We start from the raw sequence: 12,501 nt of genomic DNA, 5'->3' as shown, positions 1-12,501 counted from the left end.
GTTAGTCCCAGAACAGCCCGTGCAACACAGCCCTGTCTGTGGGCATCAGCCCCTGGTGTATGCGTGCCTCTGCGTTGGAGCTCTGCCCCTGGACACCCTGGTAATGCTTCTATGGTGCCTGTACAAGACAGAGGGTGTCTCCAGGATCCTGGGCCAGACCGGGGCGCACTGCCCCTAGCTTGTCCTCAATGTTCTTTTCTAGGGGAACCATCCCCGCTTACACGGTTCTCCTGCACTGTCCCATGTTCCTTGTGATCCTGCTCCTCTACCCTCAAGGATACAGCTGTGAGCCAGAACCCAGGGATGCACCGGATATTGAGGCTTCTCCGTTTGAAATAGGGCTTGAGCCTCTGCCGAGTCCTGCACCTGAGCCGAGAGAAGGCCCTGCTGGCTTGCTCGTTCATGGGCTCCATCTCCAATTGGAGAAACTGGAGCACCTCCAGAGGGGACCAGGTGAACTTGGCCCTGGGCCCTGACTGGGCCTCCTCCTGCTGCACTGGCTGCTCTTCTTCTGGCTTTGCTTTGGCCTTGGACTGAGGCTCCACCTCTCCCACCTGTTCCACTCCCTTCATGGTGCCCTCCACTCCCCCTGCAGGAAAAACTGCTCTACTGCAATTAATTGCTCCTCCATCCACCCCTCCTCCTGGTGGTCACTCCCTTGCGGGTCACCTGGATCCTGTGCCTCCAGCCTCAGCTCTTCACTCACCACCTCCTCCTGCCTCCCCACCTGCAGATCTGGGAAAACCTCCTCACCTGCCCACTTGGCCTGCCATGGCACCACCTGCAGAAGGCCCTCTGTCCACAGGATAAACTGAGCCTGTGCCTGGAACTCCTCCCCCAGGCCCTCCTTGTCTTCCCCTTGCTCCTCACTCTGGGTTCCCTGCTGCACCTCACTCTCCTCTCCCTGCACACACTGCTCTGCAGCCACCCAGTCCTCCCCTCTCCCGCACTCAAGATCAAGCCCAACATCCTGGCCTGTGTCCAACCTCAGCTCCAGGATCACAGCCTCCCCCACCTGCATGAAGTCCTCCCACTCCAGCCCCAAAGCTGCCCTCTGAACCTCCTGTGCCCTTGTGTCCTGGGTATCACCACTTTCCTGCACCGAGGTGAAGCTAAAAGCCTCCTGGATGATCCTGCTTGCCCTGTCCTTCCTGGTGCAAAGGCCCTGGGGAGCCCTGTGAATCCTCAGGCGCCCTGCAGCTGAAGGCCCCCTAGTGGAACTGAGAGGAAGCGCGCTGCCCCCAGGAGCCCCTCAGTCTCCCAACACAGCCTGACTCTGGATGCCCCCTGGCTCTGAGACTGGTGCTGTGAAGGAGCAGGTGGTGCACAGCCTGCTGAGTCCAGGCAAGGTGCTTGCTCACTGGTGCATGCAACCAGGCCCTGGTGTGCTGAGTGGGGGCACAGTGGGCTCATGCACAGGCGCTGGTCATGTGAGCATGTGGTACAGAAGGCACCTAGCCAGGCCCAGCCTGCTATTTCTGGGTGGGCTCCACAAAAGCCTCCTCTAATCACAGATGGGGCAGTGGGCGTCACCCTGCGAAGCCCTGCCACTTACTCAAAGCTCTGGTGTAGATAGTTGGTAGACTCAGAGGTATCCTATTATTAGCCTGAAAACCGAGATTTTGCAAGCTTAGAAACTTGACCTGATTGAAAAGAAGGAAGAAATGGTGGAACTTGAAAATGACTTCAGGTTTTCTCACTGTGCAGAATAAAGTCAAACATTGCTTCAGTTAAATATTTTAGCCATTGTTCTCCCCACATGAACTACAATAATAATGTGCTTTGTGTTGATATTTACTGCTGTGTTGCTGACAATTACCTGGAGGAGAAGTTAAGGTGATTCAATGGCTTGAAAAAAGTTTAGCTAAATCTGATTGCAGGTCTAATTAAGCAAGTTTATTCCATATATATATATATATATATATATATATATATATATATTTATATGGCTAAGTTGACTCATGCATGTGTGATACATATGAAGCTCTTACTGGCGCCAATTGCATGAGTGTGTTTCAATTTGTCATTGTCAATCTGCATTTGATTGACACTGCTATTATAGAGAAAGGGCAAATAGCAGTATTATGGTATTTCTTCTAATTAATTTCCTTTCAACATGCACGAATCCATGCACCTGGCCACTGGTATTCTAATAGTGGCAAGATATCATCCGTGAATGGTAATATTCTATTGGGCAGGACATGCCAAATTGGTCGCACATATCTATCCTATCTAATAAAAGAGAAATATGGTAATTGGCGTACGACCGCTACCCTTCCCATTGGCTAATCAGGGCGATATGCAAATTAACTGCCAGCCAAGTTGGAGGTTAACTGCCAACAAAGATGGCAGTTAATTTGCATACATAGGTGCAATGCTAGGAGGCGAAAGGGGAAGGAGGGAAGAAGCCGCCTGCCCTGACTGCAATTGGAAACCCAGTGGCAGCCAAGAGCCAGAGAACCGAGCTGCTTTTGCTCAGAGAAGCCAGGCTGCCTTTGCTGGCTTCTGTGATAGGAGGACCTGGCCACCTTTGCTGGCCCTGGGCCAGTAATCGGAGAAGCTGGGTGGGGCAGCGAAGAGGCAGATGTCTGCCTCTTCCCTGCCCAGCGTGGCTTCTCAGATCACTGATCACCAGTGATGGGAGAACACCCAGAGGCGGGGCCAGAGGCCAGGCTGCATAGCTGCCTGGGGACACCATTTGGACCCCAGGGGCGAAGCAGCCAGTCCCCAGCAAGAGACCCAGAAGGCGACCCAGGTGCTGGGGCTGCATCGCTGCTGGGTCAGAAATCCGGTGCCCAGGCTGAGGAGACCCAGGACCCAGAGCTGCGTTGCAGCTGGGGCACACGATCCGGTGCCCAGGCTGAGGAGACCCAGGGCCCGGGGCTGTGTAGCAGCTGGGGCACGCCATCCGGTTCGGGGGCGATGCAGCCAGGCCCGAGAAGGAGACCCAGAAGGAGACCCAGGGACCTCCCAAGAGGAGAGTCTCCATGGCCAGATGGCGTGGTGTCGGGGCAGGAATAAAGACCCGAGGTGACTCAGATGCCTGGCCACAGGGTTAGTCCAGCCAGCAGGGCCTTTCAGTTGGGACTGGGGTGGGGGTGGGGCAGGGAGGCAAGCTGGAAATAGAGAACTACAACTCACAGGAGGCTTAGCAGCCGGGCCTGGGTGCCTGGCTGTGAAATCCAATGGGCTGTAGTTTTGCAAGCCACTTTAAACTAGAGGCTTGCAAGGTTGGAAGTTCTGCGCCTGGAGCCAGGGAGAAATGGAGCTGGAGCAGAGAGAGGGGTCCATGGCAGCTGTGGGCTTTGAGGAGTTCTCAGCACCTCCTGGCTGGGAGCTGGCGCTTCCTCCGCTGAAGGTGGTCACATCCTGGAGAGCGAGCTTGAGACCGAAGTGGAGTTCCTGTCTGGGGGTCTGGGCAGCTCCAGCCTCCAGGAGCTAGAGGAAGAGGAGGAGGCAGCCTGAGGCTGGCAACAGCGGCGCCAAAGGGAACTTAATCGCAGGAAGTACCAGGCGCTGCAGGGAGATTGAGCAGGTGAAGGAGTGGGTCCTGAACAGGCTCCATCAGATATAGAGGATAACATGGAGACTCCAGCAGGAGAGGAGGTTCCTCATGAAGGTGCTGGACTCCTACGGTGACAACTACTGGGCCAGCCAGTTCACCATCTTACTGGAGGATGAGGGCAGCCAGGGCACAGATGCCCCCACCCCAGGCAACGCTGAGAAAGAGCCTCCAGAGAAAGAGGGGCTGTCCCCGCCCAGGAGGACGCCAGCGCCTGCAGAAGCCAGCAGCCTGGCCCCTGGCGAGGGGCCCAGGGGTTGGAAGAGGCGGCGAGTGCCACCGGAAGGGGGCCAGGCGTGAGTCCCGCTGTCTCTGGAGCTGGCCCCCATGCAGATAAAGGTGGAGGAAGACTTTGGCTTCAAAGCGGTCGAGGCTTTGGACTCAAGTTGGGTTTCTCAGGGGCCAGACAAGTAGCTGCCCTACCCGACCCTAGCCAGCTCCCCCTTTGACTGACCCCCCAATAAACAGACCCCATGCTCTCCTTGGCAAAAAAAAGCTTATAGAGGCATGCTTTTAGGATCAAATAGTATAAGTATAGATGTAACAGGACAATAAAAAGAGAACCTGGATATGATGATCACCTGAATGCTGCCTCTGTGTCATTCCTTCGTCGCCGACTCCATCCACACCTTTGGGAACCCCCGGACCTACTGAGGCAGGGCCCCAACATTCCTCTTCTTATAAGGACTTCAGTGAGATGGGCTAACGGTCCCACTAGAACTGCCTCAATTTAATCTAATCCCCTCTTTAAAGATCTTATCTCTATATACAGGTACATTCTGAGGTTCTGGAGATTAGGATTCTAACATACATTTTGTTGATTACCCAAATCAGCCCTTAACAACCAACATGTTTCAGAAAGGAGATTCCTACAGGGTTATTTACCAAACATTCAGAAGTATTTTTAAAAGAGCTAAGTCCCTAGCCCACTGTGCGCGCCCCTCCTGGTGAAGAGGGAAGGCCTGGGTTCCAGGCGCCGGAGGAAAACTGGTGCCAGCAGCCAGGGGAAGGGGCCCTCAAGGGGCCCCAGATTGCGAGAGGGCACAGGGCGGGCTGAGGGACCCACCCGAGTGCACAAATTTTTGTGCACCGGGCCTCTAGTATATATATATATAAAAGCATAAGCGACATTATGAGTGGTTGGTACGATGCACACCGACCACCAGGACGCAGACGCTCAACACAGGAGCTTCCCCCTGGTGGTCAAGGCTCTCCCACAGCGAGAGCATCACTCAGCCAGAAGCCGGGCTAAAGGCTGGAAAGTGCAGCTGTGACAGCAAGAGCCTCTGCTGCCTATGTGACAAGGCTACGAAGCAGTGGTGGAAGGTGGAGTGGGGCTTGGATGAGCGGGAACACAGCACCTGGCTCCAGCTTGGGCTCCTGCCCGGCTGCCTGCCGTTTCGTGCACTGCTACATCCCTCAGGAGGTGTCAGACCTAACCTGGCAGTGCCACATCTCCCAAGGGGTCCCAGATTGCGTGAGGGCGCAGGCCAGGCTGTGGGACGCCACCAGCGCTTGAATTTCGTTCACCAGGCCTCTAGTCATTTTATTATTTATCACCGATTTAGCATGGTTCTCTTCTAATGCTGAATAATTTAAAGGTATAACCTGAATTTTGGTAATGATGGCCATATAGATTTTACTGCTCTTTAGCAGTATTATTTAATGGCTTATATGAAGGGCACTAATCTCCTTCAAAATATGAGAAATATTACATCTCCCACAAACAGTACTATGTTTCAGTGCTAATTCTTTCCACTAATGTCCCTAAATGAGCCTTTCACTAATTTTCTTTGCTCACTAGCTCATCCAAAATTGAAATGGGCAGGCTGCTTGTCTATATTCAAGTGCAGAGGCATATTCTTCTTAACTACACTGATGCTATCAATACTTTCAATTTTCCAACATAAATTATAGTGAGGGTCTCAGTGTTAGATTTTAAAACATCTCTTTACTAATATGAATAAGTCACTTTTACCTTATTTCTTCACAACGATGTGCACGCTCTGATTTGGAACTTGCAATGCCTAACTCTTTGAAGTGTGCCTTCCCAACCTTGTTTTCATTAAAAACAGACCATCTGAATCCACATTGGTCACTTTTCAGCCTGTTGAAATAATGTAGACATTCCTTGGGTTATGTTGGACTCAAAGTACATAGGTTCTGGATACGTCTCCATACCCCATTTATTTATTTTTTAAAAAAGTTTGATCATTTCTACGTATGTACATATATGCTTTATGTTTTTTTTATTATTATTATTCATTTACCACAAGTAAAGGTCAGGAATTGTTATCTTTCTTTTAATTTTTTTTTTTTTTTTTTTTACTGTTTCACGCCATTACTGCTGTGTATGTGTACTCCATGTGAGTGACATACGTGCTTATGTAGGTGGGTTCTGACTTACGCAAATATTGCATTACATCCCACTTCAGGAACGTGTCAACAATGTAATGCGAGGAACTACAGTAATTGCATCCTATTGATTCAGTTGTAGTTATTTGGTCTCCACATTTCCTCAATACGTATATGATTGTTGGAAGCACAAAGTATATCTTTATATATTTATTAGAGGCCCGGTGCACAAAAATTTGTGCACTCGGGGGTGGGGGGGCCCTCAGCCTGGCCTGTGCCCTCTCACAGTCTGGGACCCCTTGGGAGATAACGACCTGCTGGCTTAGGCCTGCTCCCGGGTGGCAGAGGGCAGGCCCAATCTCTCGGTGCAGCCCCTGGTTGGGCTCAGAGCAGGGCCCACTGGGATTTGGGGCACCACCCCCTGTCATGCACAGAGCAGGGCGGATTTGGAGGTTGCGATGCCACCCTCAGTCATGCTCAGAGTAGGGCCAATTGGGGGGTTGGGGCACCGTCCCCTGTCACACTCAAGGCAGGGTCGATGGGGAGGTGGTGGCACCAACCCTTGTCACGCACAGAGCAGGGCCGATCAGAGGGTTGGGGCACTGCCCCCTGTCACGCACAGAGCAGGGCCCATCAGGGGGTTGGGGAGCATCACCCTGTCACTAAAAGAGTAGGGCCGATAGGGGAGTTGGCACAACACCCCCTGTCACACACAGAGCAGGGCGGATCAGGGGATTGGGGCGCCACTCTCTATCACCCACAGAGCAGGGCTGATCAGGGGGGTTGGGGCGCCACCACTGTCACACTCAGGGCAGGGCCGATGGGGAGGTTATGACTCTACCCCATCACACACAGAGCAGGGCCCATGGTGGGGGGTTGGGGCGCTGCCCTCTATCACCCACAGAGAAGGGCAATCAGGGGGTTTGGGCGCTGCCCCCTGTCACGCTGATCCTGGTGCAGGGAGGCATATTATCCTTTTACTATATAGAATAGAGAACTGGTTCATGGGTGGGGCTGGCTGGTTTGCCCTGAAGAGTGTTCTGGATCAGGGTGGGGGTCTCCACTGGGGTGCCTGGCCAGCCTGGATGAGGGGATGTTTGCAGCTGGTCAAACACCCTTCAGGGTGGGGGTCCCCACTGGGGTGCCTGGCCAGTCTGGGTGAGGGGCTGAGGGCTGTTTTCAGGCTGGGACTGAAGCTCCCAACTGCTCCTTTTTTCTTTTTCTTTTTTTAATTCTGGGCCAGCTTTAGCTCTGAGGCTCCAGCTCTTAGGCCTCCGCTCCTGAAAGCAGGTATCTGGTTTGTTTTAGTTCTCAAAACTCTGTATCAACCCCAGCTCTGAGATCCCAGCTGGCTGAGGTTTTGTTTAGCGTCTATATTTGTTACAATGTTTAAAACTGCAGGCTCAGAGGCCTGCAGCAGCCGGCGGGGAACGTTGGAGTCCTCCGTCACTGAAGCAAGCAAGCCTCATGTTAGTTTCAAGCTGCCTGGCTGCCGGCCGCCATCTTGGCTGACAGTTAATTTGCATATTGCCCTGATTAGACAATGGGAAGGGTAGCGGTCGTACGCCAATTACCATGTTTCTCTTTTATTAGATTAGATGTGTTTCTTAGAATTATCATTCAATAAAAATAAATGCCTTGCCTTATTAAAAGATCTGGCCTTATAATTGAATGGCCTAATACATTTTAGAGTAGGGCACCATTACCAAAGTTTCTCAGAAGAACACGTGTTGAAATGAAGAGTATATCCTGCCAACCCCTACTTGAAACAAGAGCCTTAGTTGGGATCCATCATGATCCAAACAGAGACAGAAACAGTAAGAGACATGGCAGGTTTATGTTACTATATGCCTACTGAGCATGCCTCAATGCACATTTCCTGATGGTGCTATTGATCAGAATGTGCACTCACAGGACATTAGGGCCTTCATGCACAACTCCATCCTGAAACCACATGAAAAGGAGTGTATTGGACAAGAATGTTAGCAGGGACTTTACAATGCAGAGGGATTCTGAAGAAGATTGAAAAAGGTGGCAGAACCCTAGCCAATTTGGAACAGTGGACAGATCACTGGCCTTCAGACCGAAGGGCCCAGATTTGATTCAGGTCAAGGGCACTTACCTGGGAGTGGAATAAATCACCAGTCTGCGGCATGCAAGAGGGAGCTGATCAATGAATCTCTCTCATCACTGATGTTTCTAACTGTCACTCGCTCTCCGTTTCTCTCTGAGATAAATAAAAATATTTTTAAAAGAATGGTGGCAGAATAAGTGTATGCTGCAGGGACATGCTCCCAGGAACAAACTGATAGTCCAACTAAAATACGGAACAACTTCCTGAATAATCAATGGAAAACTCACAGGAGAGAACCCTGACACCCGAGGACCGAAGGTGGAGGCCACGTAGACACTGGTAGGAGGAGAGGAGGCTGGAAGGGGGCGGGCCTGACACCCACAGACAGCAACTGAAGTATCGGAGAGATATCTCAGCTGTGGAGGACTGCCACTGAGAACTCTGGGTCTAATCCCCAAGCTGCGCCTCCTAGCAGAGAGCACCAGAACTGAGGAGCGTACACATATAACCTGTGGATGTGAATAGCAGCAGGGCACTGTCTGCCAGGGATAGACAACTGGAAATTCAGGCATCCTCTTAAAGGGCCAACGCACAAACTTCCCTGTGGAGCCACACACCTGTGCCCTGGCAAAGGGAGGGTGAAGTGGACTGGAGCTGTGAGGGAAAAAGCCAGAACTGGGAGTCAAGGTTACCAGCTCAGAAGACAAACACTTCAAGTTCCTGGGAGAAGTCATTTCCTCATGCAGCAGAGAAAATCTCTCCCATGCAGACATTTGCTTTTCCTGGAGGGGACACAATTAACACACACTACTGGTAAACACCGTGCCCTGAGGGCAGTTAAGAGATTATAAATAACAATTAACCTCCAGGCAGAGGCAACTGCCCCACCTTGTTGAAACAAACTCTTGTCAAAGCTGATGACCATTGCCTTGGAGGCAAGTGAAGTTGGAATCCTATCAATCTATAGACAGAGGAGATCTCTGGAGGCTTTGAGTCTTTGCCTGACCGAATTAGTCAGGAACATACTTTAACAATGTCCTGCACTAGAGACTGAGAGGCATATAGGATCCACCTAGCTCCTCACCACAAACCCAGACAGAAAGCCAGAAAGAGGAAACAAAGAAACAACCCCCAATAACAGAACTAGAGAATTCTTCAGATATAGAGATAGATGAAGCACAGAGCAGACATTTATCTGAATCTGACTTCAGAGTTATGAGGGTAAAAGAGCTCAAGAGCATGAAAAAAGATATAGTGACTATGAAAAGAACAGTCCTAGATATAAAATGACATAACACAAATAAAGAACACATTGGAAGGAATAGGCAGATATGTTGGAAAGCTGAGGATCAATCACTGAATTAGAACAAAGTTAAAAATATCACCCAATAAAAAAAAGACAGAAAAAAATAAGATTTAAAAAAAAAAAAAAACCCAAACAAACAGGAGGACCACTTACCTAACAGTATTAGAATAGCGAGAGTGACAAAAGAGGCAGGAGGAGAGAAAGGCATAGAGGTCTTTGAAGAAACAATGGCAGAACACTTACCTAACCTGATAAAGGAAAATCCCACACAAGATCAAGAGCCAAAGAGAACCCCAAAGAAGAAGTACCCAAACAAACCTGTGCCCAGACACATCATAATTAAAATGCCAAAAATTAAAGACAAAGAGAGAATCTTCAAGGCATCAAGACAAAACTGTTAGTTATGAAGGAGTTCCCATAAGGCTGACTCCTGATCTCTCATCAGAAACTCTACAGGCCAGAAGAATATGGCATGAAGTACTCAAGTTAATGGAAAGTAAGGATCTGAGGCCAAGATTACTATATCCAGCAATTCTTTCAATCAAAATAGACGGTCAAATACAGAGCTTCCTAGACAGAAAAAGGCTGAAGGAGTACATCATCTCCAAGCCAGCTTTACAAGAAATGCTAAAGAGATTGCTGTAATGAGAAGGAGAAACAGAGTCAGAAAGTTAGCCACACAGAAACGAAATGGAAAGAAATAAATACCTATCAATAATAACCCTAAATGCAAGTGGGTCAATGCTCCAATCTAAAGGTGTAGTGGAGCAAAATGGATACAAAAACATGATGCAAGTATATGCTTTCTACAGGAACACCACCTCAAAACAAAAGACACACACAGGATGAGAGTGAAGGAATGGGAAACATTTCCATGCAAATGGAAATGAAAAAAATAAACAAGGCTGAAGTAACAATATGGGCATCAGACAAAATAGACTTTAAAATAAAGGCCATCACAAGAGACAGAAAGGTCACTGCATGATACTAAAGGGACCAACCAACAAGACAATATAACCCTAATAAACATATATTCACCCAACAGAGGAGCACCTCAATATATATATCTCAAACAAACAAACAAAAAATCAAAACTAACAAAAATTCTAGAAGACTTTTACAGAGAGTGTGACAACAGGACAGTCATAGTAAGGGACTTTTATCACCCCTCTGACTTCGCTGGATAGATCTTCCATATGGAAAAATAACAAGGATGCAGAGCCTCTAAAAGATACACGGATCCATTAGATTTAATTGACATTTTAGAATAGCGGTTCTCAACCCGTGGGTTGCGACCCCTTTGTAGGTCAAATGGCCCTTTCACCGGAGTCACCTAAGTAAAGGGTGTCCTAAAATTCACGCGTGAAGTAATTTTGATAGAAAACAAGGTTTATAATTAAAAACTGTACATTTTTATTGACTCATAAAGAAAGTAAAAGAACTGCACTTGGAAAACTACAGGCCATTGAAATGGAGATAAAGATATCAACCAATGGACTAATATACCATGTTGATGGGTTGGTAGAATTAACATCATTAACATGTCCATACTCCCAAAAGCAATCTATAGATTAATTGTAATCTCCATTAATATACCAACAAAATATATCACAGACACAGAAAAAAATCCTCCAAAAATTGAAATGGAGTAAAAATAGCCTGAGCAATCTGAGGAAGAAGAAAAAAGTTGGCGGGCACACAATACCATATATTAAGCTATAATATAAAGCCACCATTCTCAAAACTGCCTGCTACTGCCACTAGAAAAGACATATACTCCACTGTAACAGAACAGAGTACCCCGAAGTGGACCCAAGTCATTATGCTCTATTATTAATTTACAAAGGAGGCAAGACCATACAATGGAGTCAAGATATTCTCTTCAATAAATGTTAGGAAAATTAGAAAGATACATGCAGAATAATGAAACTGGACCACCAACTTACACCATTCACAAAAATAAACTCAAAGTGGATAAAGGACTTAAACATCAGATGAGAATCTATAAAAAATCTTACAAGATTGCATATGTAGCAAAATATCAGATACGTCTCCACAATATCTTTACCGATACAGCTTCAAAGGCAATGCACACAAAGGGGAAAATAAACAAATTGACTACATCAAAATAAAAATCTTCTGCACAGCAAACAAAATCCTGAACAAAACAATAAGAAAGCCCACAGCATAGGAGAACATATTTCCCAATGGTATCTCGGATAAGTGTTGAATATCCAAAGATTTCAGGGAACTCACACAAATTAACAATAGGAAGATAAACAATCCAATCAAAACAAAGGACCTAAATTAACACTTTTCAAAAGGGGGCCTACAAAAGGCCAAGAGACATACAAAAAATGCTCAAAGGCACGAACAGTCCAAGAGATGCAAATCAAAACGACAATGAGTTACCAATCCAAACCTGTCAGAATAGCTGTCAGAAAAAAATCAACAAACCACAAGTGCTGGTGAGGATGCAGAGAAAAAGCAACAATACCCACATCAGACAAAATAGATTTTAAAATAAAGGCATGCTTAATACAATAACAATAAACAACAAAGACAGATATAATAATAAAATATAATATTAAAAAATAATAAAAATATCAAAAGGTACTCTCTGAACTCAGGCTCAAGGAAAACAAGTAACCTTGTCATCTTGAACTATGTGTGCGCTTATTCAAACTGCATTATGCCTAATTCGTATTGGGGATCAAAAGTCTGTAATACCTAAGGCCCTGGATCCAAGAAAACAGCCACACAAAAAAGAATCCATGTGCACTGCTGGTGGGAATGCAGACTGATGCAAGCACTGTGGAAAACCGTGTAGAGTTTTCTCAAAAAATTAAAAATGGAGCTCCCATTTGACCCAGTATTCTCTCTTCTAGGCATATATATCCCAAGAAATGAGATAGACCAATCAGGAAAGATATATGCAACTGTATGTTCATACCAGCCCAATTTACAATAGCTAAGATTTGGAAACTGTCTCAGTGCCCATTAGCAGATGCACAGATGAATGAGCTGTGGAACATCTATACAATGGAATACTCTACTGCTATAACAAAGAATGAACTCTTATAATTTGAAACAGCATGGATGGACTTGGAGAGCATTACACTAAGCAAATTAAGCCACTCAGAGAATGATAAATATCACATTCTCACTCATTTGTGGAATATAATGAACAACATTAACTGATGA

At 47.3% G+C, this 12,501-nt stretch overlaps 1 pseudogene across 1 annotated transcript; it reads left to right on the top strand.

Moving 5' to 3' along the window:
* The first annotated feature begins 3,262 nt into the window (after positions 1-3,262).
* Positions 3,263-4,015, top strand: LOC308512450 (TCF3 fusion partner-like; annotated as a pseudogene). The gene has a single exon. The product of its transcript is annotated as a TCF3 fusion partner-like (transcript).
* The last annotated feature ends 8,486 nt before the right edge of the window (positions 4,016-12,501 follow it).

This window comes from Myotis nattereri (assembly GCF_964212035.1).
Source record: "Myotis nattereri genome assembly, chromosome: Y".
Classification (NCBI taxonomy): Eukaryota; Metazoa; Chordata; class Mammalia; order Chiroptera; family Vespertilionidae; genus Myotis; species Myotis nattereri.
Note: the sequence above shows the minus strand (reverse complement) of the source record. Positions and strands in the feature narration are given on the sequence as shown.